The 23,607-nt window shown below is 35.2% G+C and overlaps 1 long non-coding RNA gene across 2 annotated transcripts in view; it reads left to right on the top strand.

Moving 5' to 3' along the window:
* The window catches only part of LOC112995696 (uncharacterized), a 31,440-nt gene extending 10,217 nt beyond the window's left edge, over window positions 1-21,223 (top strand). For both annotated transcript variants that reach the window (XR_003262226.2, XR_010392035.1), the window contains exons 4-5: window positions 16,813-16,923; window positions 21,004-21,223. This is a non-coding gene — a long non-coding RNA (uncharacterized LOC112995696). The remainder of the gene's footprint in view (window positions 1-16,812; window positions 16,924-21,003) is intronic.
* The last annotated feature ends 2,384 nt before the right edge of the window (window positions 21,224-23,607 follow it).

Consider the following 23,607-nt stretch of genomic DNA (forward strand, 5'->3'; position numbering starts at 1 on the left):
GTAGCTGAAGAAATACAAGATGTAGAATTACTGGGTAAGCAGTAGAACTGAGAAAGGGAACTGGAAGTTACAATGAATCACAGGCTGAATGTTTTTCACACTGTAGTGAAAAAGGAAAATATACTGGAGTGTATAATAGATGTATTGTCTGAAATAAAATGAACAAATTTTTCCATTCCACTTGGCAACTGGCAAGTCATCAGCTGCAGTTTCATTTTGGGACACACAATTCAAGAAGGATATAGGCCAGCTGGAAAGAACCCAGGGAGAGCAAAGAAAATTGTCAGAGGTCTAGAAAACATGGTCTACAAGAAGGCTTAAGGAATTGGGGGTATTTGGCTTAGAGAAATGAAAACTCTAGAAGGATGCGAAAAAGAGGACTGTATAAAAAGCCTGCTGCATAGAGGAAGGGCGTAATCTGCTCTCCATGCCTATAGTAGACAGGACAAAGAATAATAATTTAAATTATTGTGAGTAGGACATAGATGAGATTTTCCTGCGGGAAAGATAATTAAGCATTGAATTACATTACTTTAGAAACTGTCAAATCTCTCGCTAGTAGTCTTTAAGGACAGGCTAGACACGCATTTGTACTGAATGACATAGGTTTTCATGATTTTGTCTCCATCCAGGGGAATAGAGTAAATGAATTCCTGGAGTCCTTTTCAGACTTTCTAAATGATTTTTGTGGTGTTGCTAAGACTGCTACTCCTGTAAAATAATAAGAATTATTTGACATGCCTGTATACAATAGATTTGGGGGGATTTTTTCCAGTATCATAAAACTGTTAAATCATAAAATTCTCCTAAAAAAAATTCCAATATACTTCAAAGTACTAATTCCACTGAAATAAATTTAGCCTTGGTTTATTTTTAGATTGCTCAAATAGGATTTTCTCTCTAAGTGAATACTTTCATTCATTGCCAGTTTTCTAAGTATCAGAGGTACATACAGTAACTGAATAATTATTAGCAAACTTTGACATCAGCAAGAGCTGGATGTTTTCCAGTCTTCCACCTCTACTGTAAATGATATGTAAATTCTCTATATCTCTTCTTCTTTTTCTATTACTTATTTTCTTTTTTTTTTTCTATCTATCTCCTTGCTTGGCAGAGGATAGGCAAATTCTACTGGCCAGCTATGATTCCAGAACAGTTGGAATACATTTCTTTTGAAAATCATATCTTTTGCCATCCTCAGAGCATTGCAATATGAATATAATAATTTATGAATGAATAATAAAAAAAGACATTTGGGGGATGAACAGTAATACCCCTTACACAGGCATCATGTCTTATTTAGAAATATAAATTGAACCTAGACAGAGTTGGAAATGATTACTAATATAACTTTATGGTGTAAATATGCAGGCATTAGGAAAATGCCATATTTATCTTGTGCCCAAATAAAGACGGAATCAGTATGTTTACAGTGTCTGTGCCAGCAGCAAATAAGAAATAGAGTTTTGTTTTGTTTTAATTTTTATATTATATGTTTATGCTGATTTTCACTGCCTTTAAGAATATAGGAAAGCAAAGCTTTCTGTGTAAGATCTAAGCACACCAATACCAGTAAACTAAGACTTTACACTGTTTCATTTTCCTATGTTTTTAAAAAGAAAAAGAAAAGAAACATAGACTCAGTTAGCACTTTTTAAACAGATGACTGTAACTATGACTATTTGAAAAAAAATTGCATGTAAATATGAAATGAGCACTGGGTTTTAACACTTCTAGGAAGAAAAAAACCCTAAATATTTTCTACTTAAAAAAAAAAATCTCTCCCTTCTCACACCCCAAGAATCAGCTAGGAAATATTATCAGAGCACGAGAAATATAATACTTCAATTAATCAGTGAACCCAGAATGGACTAGCCATAATTTCTACATTTTTGCTTTTGTAGAGATTAGAACTATATTACTTTTCTTTTCTCTTGTAAGAATTCTGCTTTTGTTTCATGAAGTGTCCATAATGAAAGCACTGCTCTACCCTTCTTTTTGTGAAAATTCCTTTGTGGAAAATAGCTAAAGATTCATTGTGAAAAAAAATTAAGCAACGTCTTCCTAAAAGTAAACCAGGAAAGGATATGATTTTCAGGACTTTTTTGTACTATTACTTGGAATTCTTAGAGGACTTCTGTATGAATATGTGATCTTGAGCTTTAATTTTTAAATAATGAACCTGTTAGATGAAAATTCCAACAGATAAAAGTTCTGGAAGAGCAGTTGTTTCTTTGAGACCTCTTCAAGAAAAGAAAAATAGAGGCAAAGGAAAGAAATGTGCTGTTAATGAGTTTTTAATGAACTGATTAATTAAGAAAATATTTGTGGGATCAACATTATACATATATTTTTTAATTGCTTAAGTTATCAGACAGGGAAGGGACCAAGAAAATTCAGAATTATCCTTATCAGTTAGAAATTTATAACTGATTGTTTATTTATTTCCTCAGAATGGCATTTTCTTTTACATTTGCCAAGAATTCTTAAAATAAAAATTAGAGGCTAGAATATCTTAAACCTTACTGGATCATGAGGTGATACCGCATCTAGGATAAGTTTAAGCAATGACAGTAATACACCTGAAAATAACAGGTGGTTTCAAATAAGCTAATAGCAAACATTGAATTCTTGACTTTCTATTTACTGATGATTTTATAAGACATTCAGAAATAGAAAGGAACAGAAGGAAGGACATTTAAGGATGTAGACAGTGTACTTCTAAGTGACTTCGTTCCTAGATTCCTGATATTCTTTCAGTCTGAGCTCAGATAGCATAGTAACAACAGAAGTAGGTGTTGACTTAATTTTTACACCTCTAAATAAGAAAGGGACAGGAACTAGCTAGAACCACGTTCCTTAGGTCGAACCTTCTCTAGAGCTGGCTGCTGCAGTCCGCACTGCCCAGCACCTGCCATCTCTGCATCTCCTCTAGTTCCTGCACCTTGTCCCTGTGGGCCTACGCAGTAGTTTCTACTTTCCATATAGTTTTTCCATTTAACTCACTCTCTATCCCTGGCCGTCTTCTTTATCAGTGTATGAATATCCTGAGAGTCCAACCCTGCTGAACATGGGACACTGCAAGGAGAAAAGTCTCGAAATTTCACAGGTCTCAAAGTATAGCTCAGATAATCTTCTTATACTTGTGAGAATATAACTGTTTCTGAACGTGGATCCAAACTTTTATATATATATATATATATATATATATATATATATATATATATATATAGGTAGTAACTGCAAGGACTACTTTTAGATTCTGTATGCTTGTTAGCACTGCATACTTATTACAGCTATAGCAATTGCAGTTTAGTCAAAAGTATATCAAGTCTGGAGTAGCAGAGATTTCATGGAAATTTTTTTCATACAATTTTGATAAAACTGCATAATCACACTTTAATACTACAGAAAGTTACAAAATGAACATTATCCAGAACTAGAAACACATGCCCTTTTTCCATTTTTTGATTGTCACAGTCTGCATCAAAAAGTCTCACAAGCAACTAATTTTTCAGACTACATCTATTCTTTTGTAACTCTATGAGTGCATTTTCCTCATACAGCATAAGTATGATGCATTATTCAAAGCTTGTTTCATTAATTAACTTTGGGGAACTTTCTACAATCTTTGATAGAAATAAGCAATTTTGATAGAAATTGGACATAATAATGTCCAATAAATAGTCTTCATAAAGAATAATCTTAATCAGACAGTTTTGGAATGTAACAGAATGGATCAATTATTTTCCTAGAGTATTTGGCCATGACACCTCTTCTAAACTTAATTAATATAGTCAAATAAAATAATCCTCTAATATATTCTGTATTTTACTGAAATGACTCATTGGTGGACTAGAACGCAGTGGAAAAAGCATGTGAAAATGTGAAAATACATGTGAAAAAGATCAAATGCTATAAAAAGCACCCTCATTAAATTGAAGTTTTTCAAAGGAAGTAAATTAGAACATAGATACAAGATTAATATTGTGAGAAAAGAAAGAGGTGACTATAAAGAGCAAGCATAGGTTTTGATACACCACACACTCAAGACAACAGAAATATTCCATTGTTTTTACTGCTTTGGGTTTGGACCCAAAGCAAAAGGTGCAAATGCTTGAAAAAGGGAACAATGTTGCAGAAACAGCCAGTCACTAGAGTTTGGACTACAAAACCAATACTGCCAGTGACAATGCTGGTGATCCGACTCGATTCCTAAAATTGGACTATGTTTTAACAAATTCATTTTTTTAGTAATAGAAACCTACCAATTAAAATAGAAGGTGCTCTGCAACATGAGTATCAAATCATAGGGCATTTTTTCCATTGAAGAATTTTCCATTTTTTCATATGGAATTATTGTCCAAGCATTTTTTCCTCTAGTAACAGAATTATATAGGCTCTCTATAACGAAGCCATTCAGACAAAAATGAGTAAAGGTTAAAAAAAATCCAAAATATGGACAAATGCCAAGTTAGGCAAAAACTGAGCTGAAGTGGAGGTATAGCAACCATTCACTGTCTTCTTTATTCATAGGGTTTATCACGCCAGGTAGAAGCATGCTAAAATTAGCATATTGTCTGATTTGGGGTAAACTATTTTTCCTCACAGGCCACTTATAACCAGATTTCTGCATAATGTGATCTCACAAATAATTGGAAGAGAATTAAATGTGGCTTCATTAAATTCAACTGCAACCCTATCCGCTGATAGGATTTCTTTCTTTCTCAAGTAGTGTATGAAGCCCCCTGAATGTATCTTCTCTAATAATCTGAATCAATGAAAAAAAGGACAGTAACACCCTTTGATAAATGGCAGAGAACCAGTGCTGCAACTCTTCATTATTAATGACTGTTTAGAAATATCCATGTTAAAAAAGGTTTGGTTATGTCTGAAAAGGGTGCATTAGGCAGAAATACCCAAGCTGCGAGATGGCTGATATATCAGTGAATCCCCATCATTTAAAGCAAAGATGTATTGATTTTTTGTCTCAGGTCTGAAAGCAGAATAACTACATTGAGCTCAATACAGTTAATTGGATTAATGAAATAGCATATTAACATATCTTTGTTATCTACAACTTCAGCTGGCTCATTGTGCCTGACACAAGCGGCTCTGAAATAAATTTCTTAATGTTCTCAGTTCAAAATTTGGCAAAGATGGAACCCAGTTAAGTCTGAGTATCCATTGTAGACATAGTCATATACTTCAACATACATTTTAAGAATATATAGAATTTTAGAAAACATTTTTGAGATATTTCTATATAGCAGTGTTACAAAATTATCAAGATGACCTGGACATTGTTGAAATGTCCATTTATATTCCTTTAGGGTTCTCCAACTACTACATTAGCTTGAAAACACTAACTCCTTATATTCCTTTTTCTTACTTTTAAAAACAGAAACATGAATGAATCATATAAGTGAAGCAGATTCCTGTGATTTCATTCTATTGGTCCTACTGGAGCAAAAGACTTTTTACTACTTGATTAATGTACTGTCAAGGTTGGAGTCAAACTGTTTGTGATTTCTATGCCTAGCATCATGATTCATTTTCTATGCTCAAATTTATGCACCAAACACTGTCTCTCTATTTGTGCCTCACTGGACTAGAGATGTTAAAATATTTATCTAGGAATAGTAAAAATAGTAGGACAGAATACTGAAAGTGAAAGCCTGCAGACAAACACAGTTACTTCACTGCCATAAAATGCTTTTATAAGGTAAACCAAACGGTGACAGAACACAAATTTTTGCTCCGTTTGAGTTCATAAGAAATGCTCGACTGGGTCGGCAAAATGGTACAGCTAGCCTGATATTCTGTCTTCAGCAGCAGTAATAGGAGATGCAGGAGATGCTGTTTGGGGAACACATGCAAACCCGGCCATTTTCTGTGGTGCAGGCCCCATGCCATGAAGAACGGGTGGCAATGGTCAGCTGTGGGAGAGAGGCTGGTCCTGTTCCACCTCCTTGGCATCAGCAGAGTCTGGGCACACTTGGCACAGCAGCAGGAGATGGTGTTCCCGCTCCCACTAAGCCTTTCCTCTTATGCTAGCACCTTTGCTCTCCCAAACTAGAGCAGAAAGATAATACTTTACCAGCTCACCAGGGAGAAAAGTTAGATTCTGGCTTTTTTCTCAGGATCTCTTTTAGAGGGGGCTTTCTAAGAGAGTAATAGTTGCCTGCCTGCCCTGAATGTTTCATGTCCTTTTCGATTTCTTTTTCTTTTTTTTATCCATGGTTGCAGATACTGTATCTCCAAGATTCCTGCCCTGGACAGTTATGTCAACCTAACGTGCCAACAAAATTAATTGCTTTTAAAAATTGAAATAACTATACATGTAATGTATAATAAATAATAAAATTTATAATAAATAATAAAATGTAATATTCTGATATCTAAACTCCCAGGATTTAGATGAACTTTCATTTGTTTTGGTAGGAGACTTACAAAAATATGTGTTTCTAGAATTCAGAAAAAAATATATATATAATTTTTGTATTCACAAATAACAGATCTATTTTAAAAGTATGTTTTCAATGTATCCAATGTTGATATCTCACTGGATAGTATGACAGTATAACACAAACATGCCAAAACATCAAGATACAATCTTAAATAATTAACTAAAATATAATTATGGAATTGTAGAAACTTCCTTACATAGTAGACAATAATAACTGGTTTACTGTGAAGTAAACAAGTTCAGAAGATAATTAACAACTTGTTTTTAAGTCTGATCTGAGCTCCTTAAAAGGAAGTCTGGGGTTTGCATCTATAATTCTGCTGAACGCGTGTGGTAACATTCCCACAGCTATTGTGTAAAACCCTTTTGCTGCGACCACAGATTTCAGCTGTGGGTTCCAGAGAGATAGAAACGAACTATGGCACAGTGTTTGGAAATGTCCAGAAACTATACCAGTCTCTCTGCAACAGTTTGGTATGAAAATTTAGCAAATGTTGTTAAAATGATTGGTGCTGATGAAGCTGTGAAGGTTTTGGAGCGACACTTTCTGTTCTCATCCCCACCACCAGAAACAATCGTGTGGTATTTAACTTCCCCAGGGAGCTTTATTGAGCCCTTCATCTGCCAGTTTGTTCTTTTCTCATCCAATCTTACTGTCTAGAGTGATAACTTTCCCACTTTTTAGGTCCTTTATCTGTTGGATACGTATTGTGCATGTCTGCATTTCTTTCAGATTTCACTTATGCTGTGGTGGACAGATGTCTGTTGCAACTGCCTTCGTCCCCTTGATCTATTAACAAACTTTACAGCACCTCAGCAGAGTCTTTAATCCTGCATATCCAGTTTCTCAATGCTCTTATTCTCTCCTTTTCTACTAACCTCATTCTGATTATTCTAAGCATTGGCTTCCTTTAAACCTCGTTGTCCGTCCACACATCCGTCACATTATTCATGAATTTTTGGCTGCCTAATGCCCAGAACTTATTCAGGGCAAACAGTCATCTAAAGAATTTTACTGTGACAGCTGTTAGACAGGCAGCTATTAAATAGCAACTCTCCTTAACATTTATGGTTTGAGAGTTTGATCAGGTAACCGGTAATTTTTCGTAAATTAACTTTCATTATGTATTTGACTAAATCCTACTGCCCTCCTTCTTCTCTACTTCCTCCCTTATCTTTTTGGTGAAGTTTTAGGATATATATGCCCTGAAACAAAATATTTGTCTTGATATTGTCCATTACATTCAGTATTCAAGAACGGATTTATTTTAGTCAATCTCCTTGGCTCCCACCGGTGAAAAGTGATTGTTTGGTATTGAAAAAAGACATTAGGAAATGAGAGAAAGCATTTTAATAGTTTCTCTCCTTGCATTTCTTACATCTAAAAAAAATTGTGACCATAGCTGAGAGATTCTTTTATACTTTTTGCATTCACTCGTCTACCACTGTAGAAGATTAGGATATTCTTGAGCAGTAGATAGTGTCCCAGTCTTACAAATTTTCTGTCCAAGGAGAGGGAGTTCTTTTGTTGCAGCAGCAGTGTCATTGAATGGGACTCCAGGAAAGGGTCTTATAAACACTTCCCTCCACTCTCAAAAATATCTTTCCTACACGGCATGCTATTGAGCTGTTCACTTTCCAGAAAAAATCACAGAACCTGGCAATCAATGCATGGTTTTCTCCTGTCCCACTTTAGGATAACTCCTTGCCATGCTCAATATTCTCTTCTTTTCTGTCAAACAAGATTATTTTTTATGAAATGAAACTAAGAAAATCTAACAACTAAAGTGGAATGCCTCTCCTTTCTACTTTTTGGGTTCTTCACAATCTAACTGGTCTTTAACCAAATATATATTAATATATGCATATCCACTAAATAAGCAGGCAGCAAAGTTAAGAAAAAGAAGAAAAAAGATGAGGTAGGTGAGAACAAGCAAACAATGAAAAAGTGTTGGAAATATCTTATTTCTTGATACTATCCTGCATATAATAAAGTCTGAATTTAACATTGACTGGTTTTTCTTTCATGTATATTTAGAATGGTATTAAAAGGTAATTTAGATTCAGATAAGATCATTTATTTCACTTATAATCACATTGTAGAGAAGAATGAAAATAAAATTCAAATTCCTACTTTTATTTTTAAAATTAATGAACATAAATGTGAGCTCCTTTTTTTTTTTCTCTCTTCAAAACCATCTTTTATTTGGCCCTGGCCAGAAGGCCAACCATGATAAAAAGCATAACAGCTACATTAATTTAAAGTATCAGATGAATAAACAGCACTGATATTGGCAAGATCAAGAATAACCATTAATGAGATATTCTCATATATGACTGTTTTGTATACTTGTGTATTCTTTGTACATGCTTTGTATACTTGTGTATTCTGTTGTTTCTCTATGTCTCCATGCCAGTGCTGCATCTTTTTGTCTACAGCTTTATAACATTATGTCAGTTATTTAGAAATCTCCCTGCTTATTCACATATTGACTTAGGTCCTTAAAGGTGAAATTTTACTCTGATAATGATTGCTAAAATGCTTTAGGTAGTTTCACCTTTTTTTGTCTCTCAATGGTGTGTCTTAGGCTGTCTTATGAGGTGTCACTGGGATGTACTGAAAGCATATTAGCAAGCATTAGCATGACAATCATAATATACTTGTTTTTTCACAAGTTTACTTCAGTAACCAAAAATGCATTCAGACATAAAAAATAAGATAAAGTGTTTACTCTGAACATCTTTTAAACTGTAAAAAAGCATACTTTCATGTCTGGGGACACTAACAGAGCCTCAGAGAACTCTGAACAGAAAAACACATACAAAATGCTATGGACAAACATGCCAACATTAGACTAGCTGCTCAGTTTAAATAGATTGCATGAGTTCTGTTTTCTTCTATTCACTGGTGCTTTTAGTCACCCAGTTCTTCCTGCTGTTTTTTACTTGCTTCCCTGCTGCTACATTTTGATCTTTGCTTCCTGTCTCTCTCCCCTGCTGTTCTTTTCAGAAGTGCTCTGCTTTTTGTTTGATGAGCAAAGTGAAAATTGCGAGATTCCTGACCTCTAAAGAACAGACGGAACTTCAGAAATCAGGAATCTTGTAAATTTTACTTAGCTGCTGACACATGGAATATTATTAAACATCAAGGAGAATTAATCTTAAAAAAAAAAGTGCGTGTAGACGGTCTTATGCTGCATTACTGGGCATGGAATAACTTCAGATTCTGGCATTCATTAGTACATGCATTCCTGGCACAGCTTGTTTGTTTTCAATTCTGCAATACGAAAGCAATTCCAAGTTAAAGCTTGGAATAATTTCCTCCCTCTCCCCCCTCAACTTACAAAACTTCTGGAAGTAAGGGTTTAGGATTTACAGTATCTAAATTATTATTCCTTTCCTTTCTCCTTCCCCCATTTGGACAATAAAAGTGGAGCATTATGCACAACAGATGGTGGTGTTTTCATGATTAACTTGAACAATCCATATACCTTGAATAACATAAAGATTCCATTTCATTCAAAGCCTCTCTGACATATCAGAACATTCAACATCTATTCTTTGGTAAAATGAGAATGCCGTACTCAAATTAGAAAGGCATATTAATTAGTATAGCATATGCTTGTGGAAAACACACACACACAGGATGGAACGTGAGAGAACATGTATGTCTGTGCAGATAAACATCTTTGGCACTCTCAAATGATGGCTGCTCAGTTCACTTCCTTCTTGTGATGTCAGCCAAAACTAGGCAAAATTCGTACTGGCAAATCTGTGGCAAAAGACTTACATGCCAATAGTTTACTTACTTTAAAGTGTAAGAACATTGTTAATTGGCTTACAACTTAAGTACCTTATAGCAATTCAAACTTTCAATGTACTTCAAAATTCCTTACTCTCATGCAGCAGTGAATCAGCAGCAAGTCAGATTACTATTGCAATCAGTCCTAGAAAAAAAAACAAAAAACAAAATACAAAAACTGTCCACACAGTTAATTTGCTTATTTACTGTACTTTACTAATTTACTTTACATAGGAATACCCTTGTCAGTGCTCTGAGTGTACTAATAGGTCTTAAATGCCTTGATTACCACTGACTACCAGCCCCACGCCTTCTACTTAAGAGTGCCAGTGCTTCATTTAAGCTTAGGTCTGGGCACCCAGTCCTTGCCCAGGCTATGTTGTAGACAAACCCATGCCCAGCGTTGTTTCCTGCTGTGCTGTCCTACTAGTGCTGGTCTCTCTAGATGGGCTCCGGGACTGATTCATCACCTCGCCTGGTCTGGGGCAGTTGATGGTGCCTGTAGCTATCACCAGCCTAGCTCATTCTCTTTGGTGGAGCAGCCTTGCTCCAGCTGCTTCCTGAAATTTATTTTCTAATTAATGAGCATGTCTGCATATGCATCTGTATGCACACTATGTGTATACATATGTGTATTTCACATATGCATGTATGTATGCAGTGATGCAGAAATCTTTACTTGCAAGAGTCTGGGAGGAGGTTGCAACAGTATTCATGAGTGGCAACAGCTAGCACATATTTTCCCACTGTCCCTATGTTTCATATGAAAATAGAAAATAATAGAAATAGAAATAGAAAAATAATATTCAAAGAATCCTTTGTAATAAGCACCCAGGCTGGATACTTGAAATTAAAAATATACTAGGATGTATGATCACTTTCTAAAATGGATTACATATGGTACATATGGTTTTCTAGAACTTAAGAGGTTTTTTTTGTTTGTTTTTTGTTTTAATAATAGCCAATGATATTACTCTACTATCTTATGCTCTTGTTTAAGGCCTTTTATTGAGGAGTCCTGATTATTGTTCGTTATTAGTTTTCAGTAGCACCCTCAATACTTCAAGTACTCTCAAATAGTAAAGACAAAATAACTTAATAAACATACAATCTAATGCCCCTTTTTATTTAGAAAAGAAAAACATTTAAATAGATGTGAAAAGAAGTTGGAAAAAGAAACAGTTAGTTGATAATCAGAATGTAAGGTTTTTTGATACTTCTGTAATTTGGGAGAATAGATAGCCCTCATCATTTTATGCCTGCAACACATAACCTAATCTTTCAGATCAGGCCAAGGGAGTGGATATCTATTTGCTGTCACAGTGACTGTTGTCATAAGTAAGCTGGTTCACTATAATACCTGAAGAAAAATAATTTTTCTAGTGATATTTTTAGAATCTTTAGCTGAAGTTAAGTTCTGATAAACCAACAGACGTGAAAATTCTCCATAAATGTTCAACATTTTGTGTATTTGAGCTCGGTATAATTTGCAAAATAGAAACAAATACTTCATTTGCTTTTTACACAAAGAATATACAATTTAGAAATAATCATGTAGTTTAGTTTTCATTGCTGTTTTTCTAATTAGAAGTTAAAATTAGAATGATTATGGATTTCAAACTGCTTGACAGGATAAAGAAGGAAATATAATTCAATGTTTAGCATATGATTCTACCATGATTCTTCTAGAACTTTAAATGGGAGATTTGAAGCTGCCTGGAAATGAAAGAGTCGAAGATCGGCTGTTGGGATGTAGAAGTTGTTCATGTCAACTGAACAACAAACATTTCCTCATCAGCCTTAATGCTGTAGAAACCTCTCTTCCACTCCTGTAGATAACAAATACTGTTCTTTTGAGAAGAAGGTTCTTCCAAGGAGGTCCTATGAAAAGCTACCCCTTTCCAGTACACAGTGATCAGATCAGCTACTTATAAAGCACATTCTTTCTGATTTCCTCCTTCTTTGCAAAAAACATAACAATCTTAACAGATCTCCTAAGTTCTTACAAGACATCTCATCCCATCCTCCTAACTTCTTGGTGAAGTAAAGAGGGTTTGTGATCCTCATGGGGGCAGGACTGGTGGAGGCAGTGATGGTGTCTTTTGCAGACATCTTAGCATGGAGGCAGTGGAGCAGAGAGTTAGTCTGTGGTGTTACCTTGTACATATTAGAAACAGAAGAGAAAAAAGATCAAGGAAGGAAGGAAATAAATGTACTCTCTCTGTTGGATGAGGGAAAATGGCTAGACTTCTGTCTACAGGAAAGGAGGAGAATTACTTTAGCTTGTAATCAGCTCATTGGGTTAGATCTTGGAGTAATCCTACCTACTTACAAAAGCAGCTGCAAAGATTTTGAAGTTTTAAAGATGAATAAAATTATCCTAATTGGAATAATTCTGCTTGCCAAAATTACTTATAACTGACATGATACTAGTATATAAGTACTTAGTCTTTAGCTGTATGTATTCTCACATGTTTGAGAGATAAGGAAATCCTATAAGGAAATAATCCTGGGTCATCATAGCTTAACTACAGCATTAACTTCAGGTTGTCCATCCATTATCTGTATTTCAGGGTTTTATCTCATTACCATGCAGTAAGAACACTACTTACACACATATTGTCAAATTAAATTCCATGTCTAGTAAGTTATTCCACTTTTGCAGATCTGTGTATTTTCAAGGCCTAGAAATCTAGCATTCCAGAACTCTCAGCTAGATCAAATCTACATTAGATTGCATATTTTAAAGACCTCTTTGAAAATGAAGAAAAGAAAATTACTATGCATATAAAGTAGAGAAAATCACAATACATATATTTATTTGATAAAGAAAAATAAGGATATAGCAGGACAGAATGTGTAGTAACATGCAAACAGGATATCAGCTAAAGTGCTGTGTTAATCTGTCTACAGTTCAGGCAAGTTGGCTTTTTAATAGGTATGTCTCCATCAGCAGATTTGATAACCTTTCTTTGGTTGAAAGAGCTACAAATCTGTTAACATTCAGGAAGCTGGCAACCTTCTCTAGCCCTTTAGATGTTGCATTTGAGTTCCTCTATCTTCCTTAGAAGTAATAAATAGCACCTGCTGGATGTGAAGTCAAGCTTTTCAAAGTGGGAAATGCTCTTCCAGCTGAGGTCGGAGCAAATATTCAATGTTAACTGTCACATCATTCATTGCTCATGGTCCTACAGCAAAAAGAAAATTGCTTAGCTGTTCACAAAGTAAAAATTGCAAGTAGGTTCCTGTTAGCAATTTATTTCCACTCCTGCAACAATGCTTTCTTAACTGTAACCATGTCTTTTCTCTTCCTGGGCTTTTAACATGAACAATGATCTAAAAGTCATGGAGATTCAGATGTGTGTAAATATGCCTGTTATTTCCTCCTGTTTGGAAAAGCAAATATCATTCTTTGTTCATGTCACTGCTCTGCAGATTTTTTGAAACAGTGCTAGTTAGGACATTTGGAGTATTATGTAATATTTCTTTAATCATCTGTTTATAGTTTGGGACTAAAATTACTACTGAAATTAAATGAAGTTTTGATGGTGAGGCAGCTATGCTGTTAAGATTTTGTCATTTTCAGTAACATACTTAGAGAATTGCTTTAGTCTAATAATGGGTGAAATATTCTATTGGTAGTGTTAGAAATGTTAGACATTTTGTAGGTAACCAAAGTAACTTCATATAAAGTTATCTTTAAAGTCATATTCTTGAAGGAAGGTTCAGCACTGAGGTTAACAATTAGAACAGAATTGTCAAAAGGCATTGCCTAATTTTGTCTCATGGAAGTCAGTCCAATTTGATGTTAATGCAGTTGATCACCAACTGACTCCTGCTTTATACTCAGATAAGAGCAGATTCCAGATTCCTGAATAGCTGATGTGCATTAAGGCATATAAAACAGTCTCTACACTGCCCCTGTCCCTGCTGTGCTTCATCACTCAGCACCTTCAGTCTTGCACTGGACTTTATAACAGTGAAAAGTTCGTAGAAAAAGATCCCATTCTGACTGCTAGCATAAGACATCTACTTTCACATGGCCACTGGATATAAATGATGTGGAGAAGGGGTTTTCCTTGTATCATTTCTGCAAATACAGAGAGATTTGTTGAGTTCAGTCCCTTCTGTAACTGCTAAAGCAAATCTAGACACTCTCAATTAAATGATCCTGCTCAGGCACCGGCACCAAGAGCATTGTAGGGGATGCTGTAAGTTGCCTACAGCCAGCCTGAGCTCTGGATGACTACAAATCCCATCCGCTCTTGCAGCAAGCAATATCAAAATGTTTTTAGGAAAGACATGTTTTTAGGGTTTCCAACATTATCACTGAAAGGACCCTAGGCTACTCCTACTTGGAGTCTAAGCAGAGGACTAGATTATTTTACCTTAGAGTACTAAGTATACTGTTAGTTTACCTAAAAGCACAAGAGAGATCATCCCAGCAATCTTCAACACTCTGTCCCTGCAGCCACCCTTAAGAGTACTACCAAGTAAGTGATGTGGGAATGTTGCTGTTCTGGCCAGGAGGCTACCCTAGGCACCACTCTATGTATCTTGTAGCACGTCCTCTCGGCAGCACTAAATTCCTGCTGCACATTGTTAAATGGCATATCCCACTTACGACTATCGGTAGTAAAACTGTCACTCTGACTAAAGGATGCATGTGGAATAGTTTTCCTTATGTGTTTATTTTAAGTTATAGTTTTAAAACTGACAGGAGCACCATGTTTTTGATATCTTGTAAATTCTTCTCAGATTCAGTTTTCTGAGAAAGATCTCTAAACTCACTAGGAATTTAAAGCATTCATCTAATAGAAGCAAGAATGAAGGGTGAGTGGAGAAGAGAACTCCAAGTATGCTAACTATGAATCTAATGAATTTTATTATTTCAAAGCACTTACCTGCAGCTATGGGTAGTTTACATAGCAGAGATAACGGATTCAGAAGGCTGAGATGAGTGTGAGTATTGGAAAGAATAATAATGTTATTTATAAATTGCAAAGTTTATCCCATTAATTGTATTTAGTAGGATGTGGAATTTGGCTTGCTTGTTGTACTTTAATGTTCATACAGATGAATTTTGTGTGTAAACTTTGAGGTTCTTAGATGGAAGATTTGCTTAAGTATTTTTTTTAATTGCAACTAGTATGGAAGGATGATCATCACAACTGCCTTGCTGAAACTGTATCAGATGGACAGTAGTTGAGATATCTTGGCAAAGAGACTTCTGTGTGATCTGAATCCCTGGCTATGTGGGGAAAAGACTGGTAAAGCCAACATTTGCAGGTGACTCAACAAGCCATTTCCGTACCCATTTCATCTCCCTCCTACAGCAACCTGTGATCTGTAGGGATCCTTCATCTTCTCTTTCCCAGGAACTATTTTACTCCGTTCCTTGTGGCATCTGGAGAGCATGTCTTTTGGCTACATAGGGGTTTTAGTATACTCTTAGCATCAGAAATGTTGGTCACTCATGCTGCAGGATGAAGGATTTGCTAGAGTAGGACATTAATTCTCTTTAAGCTTTTCTAACTGACATCTGAACCTTCTGGTTTGAGGCACCCTCTTTCTGTAAATGCTAAGAAGCAAAGGGGATTCTAGGGAGTAAGCTTCATGAAGCCATGGTGAGGGTGGTAATTTCTCTTTGTAAGAAGGAAGCAGCTGTGTGATATGCCAGGAACAGAATAGCGAGCAGAAGGAAGGCAAAACATACCAAAGCTGAGCAGAAAACAGGCAGTATAGTGGTACATAGGGAAGAAAAGTATCTGTCAAGCCTGTGAGCAGTTGAGGATATTTTGTATAAATATATATGAAGGACTTGAAAAGCAGGTTTTGGGGGGAAGAGGTCCATCACTGACCAAAATTCTCTGATAATAGATTGAAGAAGGGTACTGCAGTCAGAAAAGGGTCTTTGTGCAGCTCTAAACAGTCTGAAACTGAGAGAGTGGTGGAGTGGGGAGCTGTAGCCTGGTTATACATGTAGTTTTGGCAACCTGGTCCAAGTGCTCAGTAGGCAGAGCTGGTGCATTGCCATGGTAACACGGAAGAGGAGTCTCCAAGGGAGCATCACATTGAACTGTTCTGGCCAAGCAACATGCAAATCGTTTACCTGCCTTTTTGAGTATGGACTACTGATGGCAACACAGAAAAATGAAACTGCTACTCTGCATCAAGATGCCAAGCTAAGAACCATTTCATTTTATCTGAAACAAAAGTACTTAAATTTCTGTAGCATTTCCACAGAAACCACCAATTTGCTCTGAGTGGTAAACAGTTTACTTTTCAACAGTCAGTTAGGGCCAAGGAACCTGAGATACATTTCCTTCACCCAGAGGAGGTCCATCTTATTGAACTTCTGATGTCTGCATTGTAGGTGTTCACATCCAATCTGTTCATCTGGGATCACTTTATAGTCAGTGGAAAAAAAATGATGTTTTTATTGTATGATTCCTCTAGCTTACCTAAGACAATTACAAGAGGATGAAATTCTAGCATTTCCTAAACTCTAGCATTCTCACAATATCTCTGTCTATTGCAGATAGGCCTAAGGACCTGAGGATAACTAACTGAGATGTAGACATTGGTGCTGTATGGATGAATTCCACTTTCATTTTTTTGGCATGGAGATGATGTTATAACTGCAACTGAAGTAAGTTAGTCATGCTTTGAGCAAGGGGTTAAACCAGATGACCTCCAGGCTGTTTCCTTCCAATTTAAATTACTGTATGATTTTATAGTTCTGTGACTTCTAGTTCTAAATTTGACATTTTTTCTTTATGACTACTTTAAGAAGCCACATAGCTTCTCTGCCACTCATATTAGCTGTTTTAATAAAAACAAACAAATGACATTCTTCTCAAGAATGTTATTTCCTATGCTTGAAGGAAAGTTGAAGACTTAATAAGAAATATAATTTTATAATCACAGTAGCAGAAGTAGAAGCACAAAGAAGTTACTCCTATTATTTGTCTACAATCAGATTACTGCTTATAGTTTATGTTCAATTATATAGATTGCTTTTCAGTACCTTCTTTAATACACATTTTAGAGAAGTGCATAAAAGGTAAAAGTAAACTAAGCTAAACTAAGGTGTAACTTAAGGCAAATAAACTATCTGATAAAAATCTTTCTCTTCTACCCAGGAGGCAAGTTCTTTGTTATAATATTGGAATTTATTTCAGTTATGTACATTACCCAACCCCATTTCAAAAGTCCTATATTGTTATTGTTCATGATGCTACCACCACCAAAGCAGTAGCAGAACAAACAACTCTTGGTCATCACTATTGTGTTTTATAGACTCCTGTCTCTATGTTACGTAATCTTTTTTTTTTCTTTTATCCAGTACTGAGAGTATGGATTCCTAATGAACAACTTTTCCATCACATTTTACAGCAAATCTTTGAATTAACTTTAATATGAAGTTCTAGTTAAAGTAAGATACAATAAGAGCCCTTTGTTTTTCTAGCCTCTACATGTCACTATTGTTTAAGGATTTCAATTCTAAGTTATATTTTCCCATCTCTTCCTTAAAGGGCAATAGGAACACTGGTAATGGCCCAACTTCTTTGGATTGATTAAATCTTATTAATTTTAATCTGATTAAAAGAAATCTATCAAAACTGTTTTTAAATGAGTTTCACTTAAAGATTTTTGAGGAAAGTCTAATGCGTATTTGTGTGCAAGATTATGGCTCCTGATTATTATTCCAGCATAACACGTTTTCTTAAAATATACTCATGAAAATGTCCCTTAAGAGACAAATAGAAAAACTTTCATTATTCTTTCCTGATGTATCATGGATATTGGAGATATAAGAACTTTAAAGCAAGAAACATTTTGCCAACAGAATTCTAATGTATAGGGCTAGTCTCCACAATTTATTTCCTAAATTTACTTTCATCATGACACCTGGTTTGATTACAGAACCATCACAACCCTGGGGTAATTACAGACTCTTAGAAACCACTCTTCATCAGCTGGGTTCACTGACTCTCTCAACACGACTAGGTAGATCGCTTTTATTTAAAATCTGAAACTTCTTGTTACAAAAGTTGATTACAAATTCGATGCACAGGTGCTCTGTGTGCAGCCATTCAGTCCAATGCATAGAGGCTACAGAGGAAACATAAAATGCTATCAAATTAACATGATGAAAATTTACATCTATGTGGCACACCAATCAGTGATTTCTAAAGGCAGAAGCCAATGGTGAATTATCCTTAATAAGTATATGTGTGTACAGCTTTTAATGTGGCAGAACTATTTAGATCTTCTCTAATAGGAAAAAAATGTTAACAAACCAGAGAAGACTGGAAAAAATAATATTAGTTGAAAAAATGACATTAATATGCTGTCTTGATGTTTTATAGGATATTTAATTTCCACATTCCTACTTCAAAGTAGAGATGTAATGCACCATGATAAATGTAATGCAACACAAAGACTGTCCTGTAAAGGATAATGGGAGAAGAGAACACCTGACCCACAATGCCCATGGTGCAAGTAGCACAATTTTCAAATAAATGCCTTAGACTTTTCTAGGCAAATATTTTGAACCTGGTCTTTCACCAAGACCAAAATTTCAAAGAAAAACAACATGGACCATATAATTCCCATATATCTGAAAATGATGTAGGTAAGGGGTGCAATGATCCTGACTAAATAGGAAAAGAAAAGACATACATACTAAACTTTTTTCTGCTTTTTTTTGGACTCATTTTAATGAATGCAACCACTAGGTATCTAACTTTTTCTGCCAATATACAGAATATTTAGGAAAAAACATTCTCTCTTTCAGTTTGAAATTGCAGTATATTTAGTATCATTAATTTCATAGAGGTGTTTAACTTCTTTTCCTATGCCAAAGTTCAGCTTTTATTTCTGGCCTGCTTCTTCTTCTGTCAACTTTCAAAAGTTTAAGCTGTACATCTCAAAATTAGGCTGGCTTCTACTGTGGGACTACCTCTTAGACAATAAACTTAAATAGGGAGAAGGGAGTTCCTGCCCAGTGGAACTCAATTAATACGCTTTTAAATTGATAAAGCAGTCCCTAGCACAGTTTTGGACCATGCCAAATTAACAGTTTCGATTTGACTACCTCTTTTGGAGACCAAGAGAGTTTAAGAGTATCAATGTGGGCTGCTCCATGCCAGTACCAAAGAATGAAAAGAATCACATTTTAATCAATATATGCAGATTCTTGAATTTCTAGCTATTGGGCCAAACAAGTAAACAAACAAACAAAAACATTTTATTCTGCATTAGCTAATGCTACCATAATTTACTCTGAGATCTATCTTACATGAGTATGGCAACATAAAACCATCAGCCTGTGAAGTATAGCTGCTAGTCTATTTACAACGGATATTTGAGGAAAACAAACACAGCTGCAGAAGCTGACTCAAGGAATTCAAAGCAAAATTCAGTATGTCCAAAGACCAAAGTGTCAGTAGTTGCTCATGAATTTTGTTATTAAGTAAGAATGAAAAGTGGCAGCCATAAGCTCAGCTACTTATTTTTTTTCTTAACTCAGATGCACAAAAGGCTGCCAAATTTTTCAAGTTAAACTAAAAAGTACGCCCCCTTTTAGATCAGTTTGGTTTTCTAGTAAGTTCCATTAACTCTGATGGAAAAAATAACAGGGATAAAGTTTACCTCTTTTGTTTAAAGTTTTTCATTCTTTCCCATTCTATAAATTGAGCTAATACTACCAAAAGGTAGTGTGTAAATAGCCTTATTATATTGTTTCTGTAGTTATTACTTTTTATATGCTATTCATTTACATTTTATATTTTTTTAAGTCAATGTTTGTAAAATACTTGTTATAAACCAAAGGTTTATTTTTTCTGTAATTGAAAGCAGTGAGATAAGCATCACTACCCTGAGAAATAGAACAGACTTCACAGCAAAAAGAGACAGTGCTGCTGTTTGGTGAAACACAGAGCGCACTGATCGTTCTGACCATCTCTCTCTGACATCTAGAAGTCTGTATTGTATGCTTGCCGATGAATGCTTTTTTCAGGCTGATCACTTAAAGCTGCTGAAAGTAAAGGCATCTGCCATTTTTATGCTTATGTGGCCTCACACAAAACTCCTTCTGTTGTTCACTTGACAGAGGAGAATACAGCTCATCTTACTGTAGAAAGCCTGGGCCCAGACTTTCAACATCACGTCTCTTTGCCAGACAATGCCTTTTCCATGATCAAAGCATACGAGGGATGTGGCAGTCACACTGAAGTTCATATTTGCTCTCCTTTATAGAGAATGGAAAGGAGGAAGGGAAAAACTCATTTAGCCCAAAGAAATAATCTGATTCTTTTCTAGGAATCTGAATTTTCCTGAAGAGTACAATTTCTGATCAATGATATAAGTAGCAGCACTTGTTTAAACCTCCCTGTTGCCACCCAGGCCACTCACAAATGTTTTTCCTTGAAGACTTTCTTTCACCTTTTATCCCAGTGCAACTCTTCAAGCAATAACTTTTCAATATATCATTTTCTTATTTTCGTTTGTCAGTTTTTTTCTAAAGCTCTGTATTAAACTAAATAAATCATGTTTAGAAAGGCACTGAGAGAAGTGCATTCACATTCATGGGCACATGAATACTGGTGATTAAAGAATGCTTTTAACCTGCCATGTTTTCCCTTAATGGCAGGTATGGTGTATGGTAAGTTGATTTTCAGGTGTATTAACAAGTTAACAAATTGGTGAATTCTTTTCTGTTTAGAGAACCACCTATTTACAGCGGCTAAAAACTGGACAACTGGTCCTGTGAAAACTGGGCATGGACAACCTACCTCTGTGTATGACATGTGTAGTCCAATGACAGTCATCAACAGTGAATCCTGAATGCCTCTGTCATTGCATTTAACTTCATTGACATGTTGTGTCATATTATTAAATTGGTTTTGTCAGCTTTTTATTGAAACTTCTCTACTGAAACTGCAACCTGCCTATGAGCTGAATAAAACTATTGGAATTCATTTATGAATGAATGCATTATTTCATAGTAGTTTTTCATAGCATCTTTGAAACAAAGTAATGAAAAAATTATGATCATATATAAAATTCAGATATTGACATTCAGATTCTTTGTGTTTTAGTGTGTACTTTTTAATACTGTATACATGAATTATCTTTAGGATTAGAAAAAATGTATACATTTTAATAATTTTAAGCAAGTCTTATCTATGACTAGTACTTCAGAATACATCTAGCCAATCTGCAGTCTCTGTTGCATGGGAATTTTTTTTTTGTTTATTTTTTTTTTATTGCCATTGCCATTCCACCCCCCAAAAAAAAAAGATTTTCTTTTTTTTTAACAAAAGGGAGATAGACACAGACATCTAGATTCTTACTTTTACAATGCCACCAAAAAGTTATGCAGACTGTGATGCTCATGTTCCAGAGAGTGACTGTGACCTCCATATTAATTATGACCAAATTCTGATGCTATCTAAAATCTATTGGCATGTCTAGTTTTGGGTTCCATGTACACCTTCTTTGTAGCTGTTGTTATTTGGCAAAAGAGGCAAAAGTCAGTACTGAGGAATCTATAAGCCTGCCTGAGCCACCAGAAGAGTCCAGTCAGTAAAGGACACTCAAGTCACTCAGATAATATTAGATTTAGTTTATAGTACAAAGAAAAGCAGTAGACCCACCACTGCATAAGTGCTGGTAATTATCATGGTAGGTAATTCAGAAAGTCAGAAGTCTAGGCTGAAGTCAGCCTCAGCCTGAAAAGGTCTGGACCAACAGTTCCCCTTACAGTGTGAGAGCCTTAAGCACCTGGGTACTTTGAGGAGGGGGGGGGGACTTTCCATTTCATTTGCAGATGCCTCCACAAGGTCGGCAACTATACGACAAATGAGGAAAGGGAAGAGCCAGGTACAAGTATTTGCCTAGCAGAATTTGGAAACACGGTTGAAATCACACTGCTGCTTTCAAAAGATAGTACCATACTGAATTTAAATCAAATTTTCTCTAATAAAGTAATAAATGAAAAAAACATTGAATGGCCTTGAGGAGGAATGAAAATGCTATCTGTTGATATTTGAAGCTGAAAATCATTGGTAATAATTTTTAAATGATATTTTCTTCACTGACCTTTATAATTTAGATAAAAATATTTTGGGAGTGTTTCCAAGACTACCAAAGTCATTAAGTAATATCCATCAGCTTCCATGTGCAACATGCAAGTTCTCTATTTTTTAAGTATTTTAAAATAGGCCTAAGTATAATGATGTAACAGCAACCTGATATACTGGTTTTTTAATCACTCTATGAAATATAATGGGAATATATGATAAAATATACTGTTATTACTAATACTAAAGCAAATTATTAATAAGATCTGCCCTATTCCAGCCTAATATATCTCCAGTCATCCACTGAAATATTGAGTTATTTTAAGTCCGTAATAATAAACGTGATTTAATATTAAAACTATTTTAAGACAGTTTTCTACTAAAAGCATATCCTGTAAAAAAAAAAAAAAACCTTATATAATGAATGTCTATTACAGAAAAAGCTACCACAGCCATCTGTGCTATTCATGTCTTATTCAATTACAAATAATTAAAACTAATATTTTTAATTCATTTGGTTTACAATTCTATAAATATATGTATATCTATATAATATACATATTTGCATATTTATTTACAATGAACCAGAATTCCAGAAACTGTTCTCACAAGTTTCATAATCATTTCAAGTGAGCTTGACAAGCAGTTTACATTAATGCCTTACTGTTATGCCCTCAGCAGAAGGATGAGGATCACTAACCTCAGATAAAATGTCATTAAATTGTAGACTAAAGCAATTTTTAAAATTCTACTTTGAATTTAGGCAAGATTTCTGAAGTTTCTCAGTTTCTTCCCTCATTATCATAAAACATTCTTAAACTACACCTGAGACCAAGTTAACGTCTGCCATTGCTACAGGCAGTGGCACGGTGGATCCATTTTGGCCCATGCGGCATTACACAGGTGGATGGTATAGGCCTCACCTGCCGGGCATAGGATGGCACTATCAGGATGGAGTCACTCTGCATTTCAGAATAATACTTTCATAATAGCAAGTGTGTAGATCCAGAAGAAGATCATACAATTTACTGGGAATTGAGAAAGCAGCTGGGACCTTTGGCAAATGTTGCTATTCTTGCCCGCCATTGAGTGTTTACTCCAAAAGCATCTGTAGCACTGCAGGCAACGTTTTTTTTTTTTTTTTTTTTTTTTTTGTCTGAGTGAAGAACTGTGTGTGCTAAGTGTTGAGTACCTTGTATATCCTTCAAAAACAGCATGAATTTTTTTCTAATTTTATAACTTTT

Source organism: Dromaius novaehollandiae, chromosome 1 (assembly GCF_036370855.1).
Source record: "Dromaius novaehollandiae isolate bDroNov1 chromosome 1, bDroNov1.hap1, whole genome shotgun sequence".
Taxonomy (NCBI): domain Eukaryota; kingdom Metazoa; phylum Chordata; class Aves; order Casuariiformes; family Dromaiidae; genus Dromaius; species Dromaius novaehollandiae.